General features: G+C 39.0%; 1 long non-coding RNA gene across 2 annotated transcripts in view; it reads right to left on the reverse strand.

Moving 5' to 3' along the window:
* Positions 1–14,899, reverse strand: part of LOC116585974 — a 551,498-nt gene that overhangs the window by 218,427 nt on the left and 318,172 nt on the right. The window lies entirely within an intron of this gene.

Consider the following 14,899-nt stretch of genomic DNA (forward strand, 5'->3'; position numbering starts at 1 on the left):
AGAATAAACATGTTCGTAACATGTTAAAATGCTTCTAGTATTAGACTCTCTCCATTGCTGATAGTAACAAAATCGTGAAAATCTTTTTCTCATAAGCAGATGAGAAAAGACAAATGGCTCTCTCTACCTTCTCTGAAGGAGTACTTGCATTGTATTTAGGTATTAGAAACCCATGGCCAGGAACCCCTTACTGGCTGTTCATATAGGATACCTGGAATTGCCTCATCCTTTGCCATGTCTACCCACTTTGCTGGGGGCTAAGGAAGGAGTCTAGATGAATTAAGAGATCCTGAGTCATGTCAAGTTAATTTATTCTAATGGGAGATTAGGCGTGTGTCCTGATATTAGGGAAATCTTACAGTTGGAAATAATTCTGAAATTTAGAATATGTGAGAAAGAAGAACGTAGATATAATGCAATTGGATCCTTTTAGCTTGAGATTTTAGCACTTATAATAATTGGTGTTAGGCAGAGAAACAGATTAGGAATAGAAGAAGGTAGACTGGAGAAGAAGTATTTTCTTTGCAGTCACAAAAATGCCCAATAAGTGGCTCTCCCAAATCTCTAGAGCATAAGCCCTGTTTCAATGGGGCATCACTTTGCCCGTTCCTTGGGGGACCCGCATGAGGCATCTGTACAATGGTATACTTATGCACCTCTCCCTTCTGTACAAGCTCCCCTCCTGGTTATGCCTGAACTTCTCACTTGCTGCCATTTCTCTCATTCACTTTTTTGTTGTTCCAACTTCAAATCATTGCCTCATCCATACCTTTTCATTCTTCTTTGCCTCAGGTCCATATGTATTTGGTGTAACAGTAAAGGAAAAAGTGCATGTAAGCCACTGGTCCCAGCACCAGGATAAAGGATAAGAAAATGCTCCTTGTCCTCTTCCTCCTCCCCCACTTCTTCCCTCTTCTTCTTCTCCTCCACCCCCCCAACCCCTCTTTCTCCTTGACCTTCTCTTCTTTTTCATCATCATCATCATCATCATCATCAACATCAACAGAAATCTTCTTATTCCTCCTCCCTTTCCAATATGCTTTATATTATGGAAAATATTAGTATCAGTATCATCGATTAAGTTACATAAAAACTGATGTCCAATTAGGTTTACCTACCAATAAATTATTTGGGACAACTGAGTCTCATGGGGGAAGTGGGGAATAGTAAAAAGAGCACACATCAAGTACACCAAAACATTTTCCATGGATTTATCTAGAAAATAAAACTGAGATACTTTTTACAGAAAGCAGGGTCATATTGTGATAGCAAAGCATCTCCTTGCAGAAACAGCCTCCCTTTCACTGTTTTTATGTTCTTTGATTTACTGCTCATATTTTCTCAATAAGAAGAGCAAGCACTGGCATCAGCAATTCTTGTGTACACACCCTTCAGCAGGAGCTAAGAGGCTAGTTTTTAAGAAAGCAAGAGAAAATAAAGGAGCTCCAGACAAATGCACACAGGAATTAAAGGAGAAATCTCCTCCTGCGTCACCGAGTGCATATCAGACTTGAGATTTTAAACATGGTATTTCTAATCCACTATCCCTCAAGTTCGTTTTCAGCAAGGCTCTTATCACTAAAGCACTGGTCCTGGGCAACTCCAGACAAGGGTGCAAATCTCCTGAAGTTTATCTTGGGCACAAAGTGTCTTCCAGTTTAATTGCCTCCTCTCTTCTGTGGTCACTTTGTCCTCCAAGGTCAAGCAATTTACTTCAACGGTCATCTCTGGCAGCATACATCTATTTCTCTTTAAAGTAGAACTTTGGGCCAATAAATCTTCTGAATATTTCAAATACAGATTCCTCCAGAAAGAGAGGTTTTGATAGGTTGTGATGATAGCTCTTGTATGCTGTGGCTATTCTAACATAAGGCCCACGTACAGGTTACTGGTCATCTCAGTGGACAATGCAATAGGTGTTCACCCTGGTTCACATAATGTCTTAAACCTATTTAGCTATGGCATGGTAGAGCACAGATCAGAAGGAGTCTAGGGATTACTATTGTTACAAAGACAAAGGAAGGCATTTTTAGAGCAGCTTCATTCATAATTGTCAAGACTTGAAAGCCATCCTATGGTCCTATTGAAGGACTGCAATAGATGAATGGATAAACAAAACAAAAAACTATGGTATATCCATATCTACAAATAAATAACAATTCAGGGTTAAAAGAAATAAGCTATCATCACCATGAAAAGTCATGAAGAAAATATAAATGAATATTACTACGTGAGGAACACCTGCATGGCTCAGTTAGTTAAGTGTCTCCCTTCAGCTCACCTCGTGATCCTGGGTTAAGCCTCTGCCTTTGGCTCAGGTCAAGATCTCAGGGTCCTGAGATAGAGTCCCGCATCGGGCTCCCTTCTCAGCAGGGGGCCTGTTTCCTCTCCCCCTCTGTCTGCCTCTCTGCCTACTTGTTATCTCTCTGTCAAATAAATAAATAAAATCTTCTAAGAAAAATTGTTCTGCATATTTTGAGGGTCCTGTCATTATACATTTGTCCAAACCCACAGAATATACAAACACCCAGAGTGAACCCTAATATAAACTACAGACTTTAGTCAATAATAATGTGTCAACATTGGCTCATCAATTGAAACAAATGTATCACACTTTGGCAAGATGTTAATATTAAAAGGAAGTTGGGGGAGGAGTGAAGGGGTATGTGAGGACTCTATACTTTCTGACCAATTTCATAAAACTGCTCTAAAAATGGTCTATTAATTTTAAAAATGAGGGAAGGAGACAGGGACAAATATACTGTGAGCAGGAGGGAAATATAAAAGGCAAAATAAAGTCTGTGAAAAATGTCACTAAAAAAATCTATGGGTCCAAGTTTCTTAATAGAAAGAACTGAATCATATAATTAATTAATTAATTAATTGTGACAGACAGAGAACAGAGGGAGGAGCAGAGTGGGAGGGAGAGAGAAGAGAAGGAATCTCAAGCTGATTCCCCAATGAGTGCAGAGTAAGATGCAGGGACTGATCTCACAACCCTGAGATCATAACCTGAGCAAAAACCAAGAGTCAACCATTTAACCTACTGAGCCAACCAGGCACCCCATTCATGTGATTTTTTTTTATTATTTTTTATTTTTATTTATTTGATACAGAGAGACAGAGAGAGCATAAGTAGGCAGAGTAGCAGTCAGAGGGAGAAGCAGGCTCTCTGCAGAGCAGGGAGCCAGATGCGGGACTCCACCCCCTAACCCGGGATTCATGAATTAGCCCAATGCAGATGCTTAACCAACTGAGCCCTAAATGTGAGTTTAAAAAAAAAGAAAGAAAGAAAAAAAAAAAGAAAACAAAACAAAACAAAACAAAACAAACAAAAAAAAAACAATGCTGGCAAAGACAATCCCTTGCTTGCAGATAAAATTATGAAACTGTATCTTAAGGTTATTGGCAGGTTTGGACTGAGAATTCTACCAAGAACCATAATTGTCCAAACATTAAATACATATGTTTGTTTTTCAGAAACAGACTGATTTTTTCTCTTACTTGAAAATATAATGGAATTAATATTCAAAGATAATTTTCTAAGATGAAAATATCCAAACGGCATGTATTAATCAAATCCCAAAAAGATTAAAAAAAAAACCCTCTCATATGTCAGGGTTTAAATAGGGCACTGCTTATTAACAGAGGAATAAACAAAGTAAATCTTTAATTAAAAAAACAGCCACCACTAGAGAGTAGCCAGACCCAGATTAAAATGCCATCTCCCACCTCAAGTTCAAAGTTCTTTTACCACACTCGATCAACAGAAAATGAAGATGGACAGGTGATGCAAGCCTGTGAAAAGGAAGTAAGAGTCTTCCACAGAAAATAGCATTTTGAACAAGGTTTTTATAAAGCAAGAGAAGGTCAGGATAGATTGGAATGGAGAACAAAAGTCAGTCTTGCTAAAGCACACACTTGGTATTTTCATTAAAAAATTAGGCTTGAAATAAAAGGAGGAGGTTGCATTTAAGAAGATCTTGAAATAGATAGCTGTATTTTTCACCTATGAAGAGATCTGGGAGCTCATGACATTCAGGAATAACAATTTGTCTGCAAAGAAAAAAATACTCCAGAGCTTATGCAGGCAGTGCCTTTCAAAATGACGTTGAGTCAAGAGAAGTAATAACTTGTAGGAAATGAGAAGTACTCAAAAGACATATTAAGGAAAATCTTTTATAAGAGAACATAAAAGAGACTTCCTTAGCCAACAGATAGGAGAAGTAATATTTAGAGAGAGAAAAAAAGAATCGTATTATTTCCCACAATTTTATTACGTAACGAATGTAATATCGTGTAGCTCTAGTCTATCCAAATAAAAACTGCAGCTCCAGAGAATGTCTACCTAGGAGGGTCTCGGGATTGACAGTTATGTTGTTGAGGTGGGGGCTGAGTTGATATGAATATGCTTTAGACAGTTCAATATAAGAAGAAAAAACACATTCCCCATATTAAATTACTGTCTCTCCATTATTTTGCACCAGACACTAAAAACTGAAACTCAACTGGTTTATTTACTGGCAGAAAAATTAAGGATAAGACTAAAACAGAGCTCTGGCTTCCACATAGTATATACAAAAGGAGAAATGTACCGTTCCTACTCTATCAAGAAAAAACATGAAAATCGAAGTATCAACTCTTCTTGAGCCCATCACACCTCAGGTCACAGAACGACCAAATAGACTAAAATTTTAAAAAAAAAAAGGCATCTTCAAGAGAGGAGGGCTCAGCCCTGGCTTACCTGGGGCAGAGATCTGGAATAAGATCTCATTGCCTTGTAAGCAAGTAGGAAGAATTCTGCTACAATATGAATTCTTTTTTTTTTTTTTTAAGATTTTATTTATTTATTTGTCAGAGAGAGAGAGAGCAAGAGCGAGCACAGGCAGAGTGGCAGGCAGAGTCAGAGGGAGAAGCAGGCTCCCTGCGGAGCAAGGAGCCAGATGTGGGACTCGATCCCAGGACGCTGGGATCATGACCTGAGCTGAAGGCAGCTGCTTAACCAACTGAGCCACCCAGGCGTCCCTAATGAATTCTTAAAGACCAAATGGGAATCAATAGGAAAGCACAGAACTGTTGACACTAAGGAAGTTTATAGACACCTGCAAGCTCTTATCCCCAGTCCTCAAAGGTTGCGCAACAAGCAAAACAAAACAAACAAAAAAAACAGCACAGAGCAGAAGGCTCCCTGGTGGTACAACCTGAGAGAGAAAAGCAAACACTGCGGTGGAAAGGCATGAAGACTAGTCCGGAACTTTCTTCCTTTAGGAGCAAAAACCTTGTGCAAATGGGGGAGGGGCAGCAAAAACTGTTCACTCAGAGGACACATATGAAGACTCCAGTATGACTGGGGTTGGGGAGATAAAAAAGAAGAAGAAAAATCTCTGTCTCTGGGTGAGAGACAGACAACTATCTGGATCCAGACCTGCTGGGAGGGCAGGGTCACTGAGAAAGTTCCACTCCCAATAGCAGGGGACACAGACTGCCCAAGAATGAGGAGGACATGAGAGAACAACATCCTGACCATTCTCCATTATTTTGCCACAGGCTTACAGGTGTGCCATAAGGAATAGCAGAAGGCTGCCATCAGCCAACGAGCAGAAACTTATGGGAGACCCCGTCTGAGGTGGAGGCTCATAGAGGAAGCTTAAAGCTATGGGTAACCAGAGCAAAAACAAAATCCCAATAGGACTAATGTTTAGCAAGGTTGCAAGATAGACACTTCATATACAAAAATCACTTTTATGTCTATGCAGTAGCAACAAACAATTGGAAGCTGAAATTTTAAAAAGAATAATTTCTAGTAGCATCAAAAAACATTAAATACCTAGGTGTAAATTAAAATCTGTGTGGGAACTGTATGCTGAAACCTAAAAAACCTAAAAATCTGTGTGGGAACTGTATGCTAAAACCTGATGAGAGGTATTAAGGAAGTTGTGAATAAATGCAGAGCTATGTTATGATCATGATTGGGAAGACTCAATATTAAGTCGCTTCTGTCTAATCTCAATTACATCTCAATGCAACATCAGTTAACAGCTAAATGAGTTTTCTTTCCTCTTAAAATTAGAATACAGATTTTAAAATTTATTGGGGAAAGGAAATCATTTAGAATAGATAAAACTACTTTGAAAGAGAAGAGTGATCATGGACAATGCACACTGTGTAATCCCGACTTACTATGAAGTTACACTAATCAAAAAATTGTCATACTGGTGAAAACAGACACAGAGATCCAAGCAAAGACAATAGAGAGTCCCAAAGAGAACAAAGGTAAAATTACTGTGACCTTTGGTTAGACAAAAATTTCTCTAGGACACTAACCATGAACCAAATATGAAAAGAAAAAATGGTTGATTTGATATCATCAAAATTGAAAACTTCTCTGGCTATTAAGAAAACAAAAAATAAACCACAGATTGGGAAAAAATGTTTATAAAACTCGTATCTGATAAAGGACTCTTTTTCCAGACTAACTCTCAGAACTCAATAAGAAAACAAACAACCCCTTGAAAGGAGTCAAAAGATTCGAACAGCTATGTCACTAAATAAGATACATGATTAGCCAATATGCATATGAAAAATACACTTAACAACATTAGTCATGAGGCAAATGTAAATTTAATCACAATGAGGTGCACCTGTACACATACTAGAATTGTTGTAATAAAAAAAGTACCGACGTGCTTAGGAGGATGGGGAGCTCCTGAAACAATCCTACTTTGCTGATGAGACTGAACAATATTATATCCACTTTGCACAATAAATCACCAGTTTCCTTTAAAGTTAAACAATATCTATAAGATGACCCAGCAATTGCCTAGACAGCCACATGAAATGAAAACTTAAATTCATTCTTAGACACAAATGGTGTAGCAGTTTTATTCATAATTATCAATATCTGGAAAGAATGGATTCACCCCTCAATGGGTGAATGGATAAACAAACTACAGTCCATCTACACAATGAATTAAATGCAACAACTGAATGAATTTTTGATCCTCACAACAACATGGGTAAATCTCAAATGCATTAGGTTAAGCGAGAGAGAAGAAAGACTCTGAGGATATCTATTGCACAATTCTTTTAAATGAAATCCCAGAAAGCCACAAATCTAAAAACTGAATACAGATTGGTAGTGCCCAAAGACCAGGGGCGGAGGAGAGCTGGTCTGCAAGGGACAGGAGGGAATTTTCCACATAATGGAACTGTTCTATAGATTGAGTACAGTGGTGATTTTGCAGCTGTAGTTATTTGTCAAAAGCTCCCAAATCTGTTCAAACTGTGGAGAGTAAAAGAATGAGCCAGGAAAAGGTGAGGTTCTGTGTGAAGGTGTGTCCATGGCAATGTGGTGGTTCTACTCCATCCCATTACAAGCTTCTTTTTTTTTTTTTTTTAAAGATTTTATTTATTTATTTGACAGACAGAGATCACAAGTAGGCAGAGAGGCAGGTAGAGAGAGAGGGAGGAAGCAGGCTCCCTGCTGAGCAGAGAGCCTGATTCAGGGCTCGATCCCAAGACCCTGAGACCATGACCTGAGCTGAAGGCAGAGGCTTTAACCCACTGAGCCACCCAGGCACCCCCCATTACAAGCTTCTTATCATCTGTTCGGTATCCCGAGGGTAAGCTCAGAGAGGGTCAACAGTAAGATTTCTAAGGGTTGGGGATCTTTCCAGGACAAGCATTCAAGATAGTTTAGGTTACTTTCTAGAACATGGCAGAAATAGAGAAATTTAGCTCCCTGGCAAGGAAAGAAATGCAGAGTGAGGTTAAGTAAAGGTAAAACAGAAGTAGAGGAATAAATGCCAATGAAAATGAAGAACAGTCTAGGAGCAGTGATTGTGCAAGCCATCTGGGGGATGGGGTGCTCAAGAGAATGGCAAGTCTGTGATTAAGATTTCAGAGGAAAGAATCTGGCTTGTCTAGGGAGTCCAAAAGCAGGAGCCACCTTAGGGATGAGGCCAGGATTTTGGGAACTGTCATTAAGGGAAGGAGTTCTGCGTGTCAAGGACTGTTATCAGTGCTGTTTTGTTTCTGAGTAGATTTTTTAGTGTTCCAGAACTTGGTTTGAAGGTTCAAGCAAAATCTTCTGAAATTTAATGATTTATATTTTCATGAAAACATTATCAGACATATATATATATTTTCACTCATTTCTCCCACCTCTCAGGCCCCACTTCCTGATCTTTTTATCTTTGAACTTTTTAAAAATTCCATATATGAGAGATCATACAGTATGTCTTTTCCATTTAACAGAATAAAAGTAACTAGAGTAAAAATAACAAAATGGGTTTTCTTACGTGATCATAAATTGAAGCCTACCCTATAGAGTTCCCCCCAAAATGAGAAAGGGCAGCTTAGTTGAAAAAGTGTGTGTTGTGCCAAGTTTACTATTTTTGGAAGTCAGGATGTACACATTGCGTCATTGTCATTACTGTATATCTAAACCTCACCCATTATAATTACTGGTAAAGAGTTACGAAGGACGGTTTTGTTAGCTTCATTGTTAAGAAAAGACACCACCTCTGACTAATTCAACTAGTGATCAGCCATAACTCGTAATCCCTTACACGGTATCCTCCCATAGCCGTGACCCTCCAGTTGGCATTTGTATAGTCTTTGCCCAATTACCCACACCAATGGAGGAAAGCAGTGGTGCAAATAATCTCAAGTAGCAGCTGACACAAACACCTTTCATTTCGTGGTTTTGGATAACTGTATGTTTAATTTTGCAGAAGATATACCTTCATGTTTACAGCTGGCTTTGGCTATGGTCCAAATCAGTGCGTGTATTCTTACAGGCACTGCCCGAGCAGCAGAAAGGCATCCAAGAGCAGGCAGTGCAGGGAGGAATGGCTGGCTAGGTGAGTAAGAGCTGGTCCATAGCAAAAGTGCACAGAGATGAGTTAAAAACGAGAGCTGCTTTATGTGCTTTATTAAATTCTGGTTTAATTTTCTGCATTTTTCCTATATGACATCACATGCTCCAGCCCAAATTGGAGAAGGCTTTCTATCGATGTACTGATCCATTCATTCATTTATTCATTCGTTTGTTTAATAAAAATCTACTGAGCACTAGCTGCCAATCATTATTCCAGGTACCAAACACAGACTAATAAAAAAAAAAAAAAATACACCTCAATCTTTCCCTGATACATTCCTTTTTAAAAACAGCTTCTTACTCCTGAAATGGCCTCACCTTCTGCTCTGGTCTCTTGGGGGCATCTCTTCACTTTTTCAAACGTGATTAATTTCCACATGGTACCCATGGGGCTCCTGAGACATGGCTCCTTCCAGAGGTCTAAGAGTCAAGCATGTGATACAGACCAGGACACCCAGTGAAAATCCCAGGACTGCGGCTCCTCCCTCAATGACTCCAATTTCAGGAAAGGAGCCTGCTCACCTGTAGTCAAATTTTATCTACAAAAGCAAAACTACAGGGGTCTAGTTGGAAACTCTGATGACACTTTTCCTTTAAGACTTTTTAATCCCATGAACACATTATTTGCTTGTGGTGTTGAAATCACTTTGAGGGAGGTTTTCTGTCACTTACAAACAGAAATCGTAACTGGCAAATACTCCTTGCCTTGTAAACTATTATTGATGCCTCGAAGGCCATCTTCAGAATGTTCCAGATCCCTCCAACAGTCTCCTGCAACTTCCATGTGAAAGGTACTCCCGAGCCTGCGGACTGAAAATGGAATGCGATCTCCAAAAGCACAGTGTCACCTTGACCTGAAGCAAGATGAGATCTGCCCGTATGCCGCTGAACTTGCCTGACACTTCTCATGAAACTCTTATTAAGCATTGCATTCTACTCTGTTTTAAGATTATTTCTGTTTATATTCATCCTTCTTCTACACTGTAGTCCCCTAATTGAATTGTCCCTGCTGAATTTCGTTTGTTTTCTTTTCCAGCTTGCCTCAGTAATTTTAAACTTTAATGGCACTGCTTCTGTGACCCGACTCTCCGTCCAACATAATGTCATTAGAGAACCAAAATAGCTCATTGGTCTGTGTCATAATCCAAGATCAATACTTAAATAGAGGCTATAGTAAAACTCTCAGTAAATCACACATCAGAGTTAGCTATTTAAATATTTCATTTTCACTTTTGGTATTCTGCAAGTAAACTAGAGATGATCAAGGCTATTTATATTCATATTCAAAGCAGGAAATCTGGGTTAAAGGGTCAGAGCCATTACTTTCTAGCTATATGTTTTTTTTAGTAAGACACTTAACTTTTCTGAGCCTCCTGCTACCCATCAAAGGAATGGGATTATACCTGCACTACTTAGTTTATTTTATAAGCCATAAAACATCTTATAACTTTAATGCTTTCATCTTTTTATTTTGCATACTTATTGAACATCTAAGTCCTGATCAACATGAAAACTATCAGGGACCCAGACATAAATGCTGTCAACAAATCCATTAAGGAAAAAACAGCAAGTAAAGCAAAATTAAAATTCAGAGAGAGGCAGCGTGGAAAATATCTTCATTTGGTATGACACAGACGCTAGTCATACATTTTAAAAAATTCTATTTCTTCCTCTTAAGGTACACAAGCTATACCACATTTCCAAGCCTCACTTGCAAATAAATGTGACCTTATGAATGAGTCAGACTTTATAGAAACGTAAGTGGAAGTGACATGTACCATGTGCAAGTCAAATATTAAAAAGTGAATATACTCCCTCCTACAATTTTTTTCTCCTTTTAACTGACAAATTCAAATAATCACAAAGCCAATAGGGAATGGTAGAACCAGGCATAAGTTAGAGAAAACATGAATACATGTCTCATTATATGAAAGGCGGTTACCCCTTAACCTAGAGTATCCAGCTCAAAGTGTTAGGTGAGGGAAAAAATAAAAGTCTACTGTGTTTAATTCATTAAATAATTGTGTCAATTTATTATGTAAGCCTGTATCACCTCAATCACTAATCCAGGACACCATGATCTACTGGTTTTCTTTCTCCTTGATGGGTAGTTCCTTCTTAGTCTCTTTTCTGCTTCCATCAAATCCTTAAATCCTTATATGTTATAATGTCCCTGAGTTGACTTTGAACATTTCCTATTTTCTACTGATAACCTCCTCCTCGGTGATTATAAGATTTTGCCTTTCACTCTGAGTGAGAAAGAAAGCCATCCAACTGCATGCATTCAAGGACCCATCTCTATGATGATGATTCTTAAACAAACACTCTGTGATCGTCTAGCAAACACTCAAATGCTGCCTCAGTTAACCCACAGCACACTCGACATCCCTCCTTGGATGACGCATGGCCACCCCATACCCACATGCTCCACATGGAGCTCCTTATATCCCTTCCCCGACCATCCTTTGCTCTGACTTTCCATCTCAATTGCTTACTCCAAATCCACTTACTCTACATATCAACTCTGCTACATCCTCAAAATATATGCAGAAATTAACTCTGACTCATCACTTCCATCACAACCATCTGGGACAGGTCACCATCATCTCACACTGGATTATTACAGAAGCCTGCTAAGTCATCTCCTAATTTCAGCCTTTGTGCTCTCACTATCTACTTTCAAAAGAATATCCTGAGCCATTCTCTACTGTCCCTTTAAAGTCCTTCAATGGCTTCCTTTCGCGCATGCGCTCTCTCTCTCTCTCTCTCTCTCTCTCTACACACACACACACACACACACACACACATATGCATACATACACATATACATATATACATAAACGTATATGTATATATGTAAAATGGTCTCCACGTCATCTCTATACAAGGGAGGCTCTCATTATGTTTTTAACCTTATTTTCTACTATTCTCCCTTCATTCAATATTCTAAACTTTCTTATTTTCTTGCAATTCCTCAAGCACTCCAGGTATGCTTATACCTTAGGGCCTTTGCACGTCATTTCCCTTGTGCCTGATTTGCTTTTCCCCAAGATATTCATATGACATACTCCCTTATCTTCTTCAAGTCTTTACTCAAAGTGTACTTCTTCAAGTGAAGTCTTCTCAGGCCATCCTATCTAAAATTATAACCCCCAAATGGCTGTTACTGCTATTCCTGGATTTTTCTTTCTTTGTCATTTCTCACTAGCTAACATTTTATCTCTCATACTTATTTATTTTATTGACCATCTCTTCCAGTAGAACATAAGCTCTAGGAGGGAGATTTTTGCTCACTTTGCTATCTTCTGTGCCATCAGAACACAGTGTTGTCTGGTATGTAAGAGTAATTAAATAACTATTCCTTTTGAATAAGAAATTAAATATTTTATTGGTTTTTCATCTTGAACTGACCTTGAAGACTGACCAGAACCTAGCCTTGTAAAGAACAGAAGATGGAGCAACATAACACAAAATGTTTGGATGAAAAAGGCAGCAGGGTACATTTGGGAAAGATGACAATAGATGATCACAGTCTGATCGTAAAATACTGTTTGAACAGTGATGAGGGAAGAGGCTGAAGATTTAAGCAGAGTCTAGATAATGAGGACATTTTGCCTCTGTCCATGCTCAGGATGGGGATATTACTCCGGAGTCAGTGGGCGCCATCAGAGAAATTTTAGGTATAGGGTCAAATTGTGGTAGTCACATTTTAGGAAAATTACCATGACAAGATAATGGAGGATGCAGGGAAGGGAAGCAAGGCTAAGTCAGAGTGAATGAATAAGAAATTGTAGCAGTAGGGGCACCTGGGTGGCTCAGTGGGTTAGGCTGCTGCCTTCGACTCAGGTCATGATCTCAGGGTCCTGGGACTGAGCTCTGCATGGGGCTCTCTGCTCAGCAGGGAGCCTGCTTCCTCCTCTCTCTCTGCCTGCCTCTCTGCCTGCTTGTCATCTCTCTCTGTCAAATAAATAAATAAAATCTTAAAAAAAAAAAAAGAAATTGTAGCAGTTGCCATTGATAAAAATGCTGAGAACATAAAATAAGAGGACATGTTTAAGACAATGAAGTCAAAATAATTCTTCTTGGTAACTAATCCAATACAGAGATAGAGATACAGTAATAAATTTAGGATAATGAATTAGGAAGACACTGACCTTATGACTTTGCTTAGATTTTCTCAGTTACCTACTAATCTTGTTCCCTTGGTTGGTGCTTTACCCTGAGGAGTTAGCCTGAGTTCCTGATTGGCCGTGAAGAGCTTCAATGAAACAACCTGGAAATTAATTCCTTGTGGTATGAATAATAAGCAGTGGGAGATGTAACTCTATGGAGAGAATCAGGCAGATAAATTCTTCCTGCCTGTATTCTTTCTTCTGTAAATCATATCAAGGCATGATTTTATCCCATAATATGCTCAGAGTTCTCCATGAGCAGAGAACATTTCTTCTGAAAGACAGCCCTTTACAGTCTGTTGTAAAGCTGGGACTAACATAGTAACGTATCATATCACATGGCTTACATCTTTCTTGCCTCCTATTCTTTATATTCACATCCTCAGATCCTGGGTTTGCATTTCTCAGATAAAGTGTAAATGCTTTAGTCTTGGGATCTGCTTAGGATCTGCTCTGTACAGCCCCCATGCAAAGCATATAAATTCTAATGCTTTAAGTTGGAGATTGGGTGAATATGGCTTTAGGGAGTAGGTTAATAATCCCATGCTGACAATGTTAAGCAGTGCCAGAAAAAAACACAAATAAATATTTTGTCACCTGTTCTGGAGTTCAAGGAAAAATGTCTGAATAAGAAGTACTGATTTGGAAATCATGAGCATAAAGAGTCTGGAACAGCCTCATATGTAGGGTTTGCTATGGTTTGAATGTAGGCGTCTCTCCAAAATTCATACATTGAAACCCTAATGCCCAACGTGATGGTGTAAAGGAATAGGATTTTTGAGAGATACTTAATCATGAGGCTCGTCCCTCACAAATGGGACTAATACCTTTATAAAAGAGATCCCAGAGGTGCCTGGGTGGCTCAGTCGGCTAAACATCTGTCTTCATCTCAGGTCCCAATCTCAGCATCCTAGGATCAAGTCCTGCATGGGCCTCTCAGTTCAGTGGGGAGCCTGCTTCTCCCTCTCCCTCTGCCTACGTGTATGCATGCTCTTTCTCTGCCAAGTCTGTCAAATAAATATATATTTATTTTAAGTGTCTTGAAAAGAGTGCCCTAGCCCTCTCTGCATGGGAGGATACAATGAGAAGTCTGTGACCCAGAAGAGAAAACCTGACCTGCTGGTGCCCTGATCTTAGACTCCAGACCTCCAGAATGGTGAGAAATAAATTTCTGTCATTTATAAGCTAGCCAGCCTAGGGAACTTTGTTATAGCAGCCCAAACAGACTAAGACAGGGTAAGAAGAAAAAATGTTTATGGACTATAAGTCTTTAAGAACAAGGAAGAGATTGACAAGGAATTACCCAAAATATAGAAGAAAAATAAAAGGGTGGTTCAATGGCAGTTAAGGGTTGGGGAGAAGTCCAAGAGGGACAAAACGTAAAACGGCGTCAGATATGGTCTAGATGACAAATACTAAGAGGACTAGAAAGTGACAGATTTTGCAATGAGTCTGTTATGGCTGATATTGTTGGGAGCTCTTTCTGTGGAATGGAGGTGTCAGAAAGCAACTTGAAGTAGGTTAAGCAGTGTCAGAGAGGTTCCAAAGTAGAAAAGATTATAAATTCCTCTTATAAAGGACATTACTTAGAAGGCAAGGAGGTCACTGGCATTTTCACCCTGAAGAGAAATCTCACTGTCAGCATGCCTTTCTGACATAAAACAGCAGTGGCATTTAAAAATTATGCAAAGCTTATTAGAGACATCATCCTTCTACAGCTATTGCTGGTATTAAAACCAGTGATTTTGTTAGCTAGAAGACATTGCAAATCTCATATAAGCATTACATGGGAGTTATAGGATGTGATGATACTGTTGCAGCAAAGTAAAATGGAATTAATGATTCT

The sequence above is a fragment of the Mustela erminea genome, chromosome 3, assembly GCF_009829155.1.
Source record: "Mustela erminea isolate mMusErm1 chromosome 3, mMusErm1.Pri, whole genome shotgun sequence".
Lineage (NCBI taxonomy): Eukaryota > Metazoa > Chordata > Mammalia > Carnivora > Mustelidae > Mustela > Mustela erminea.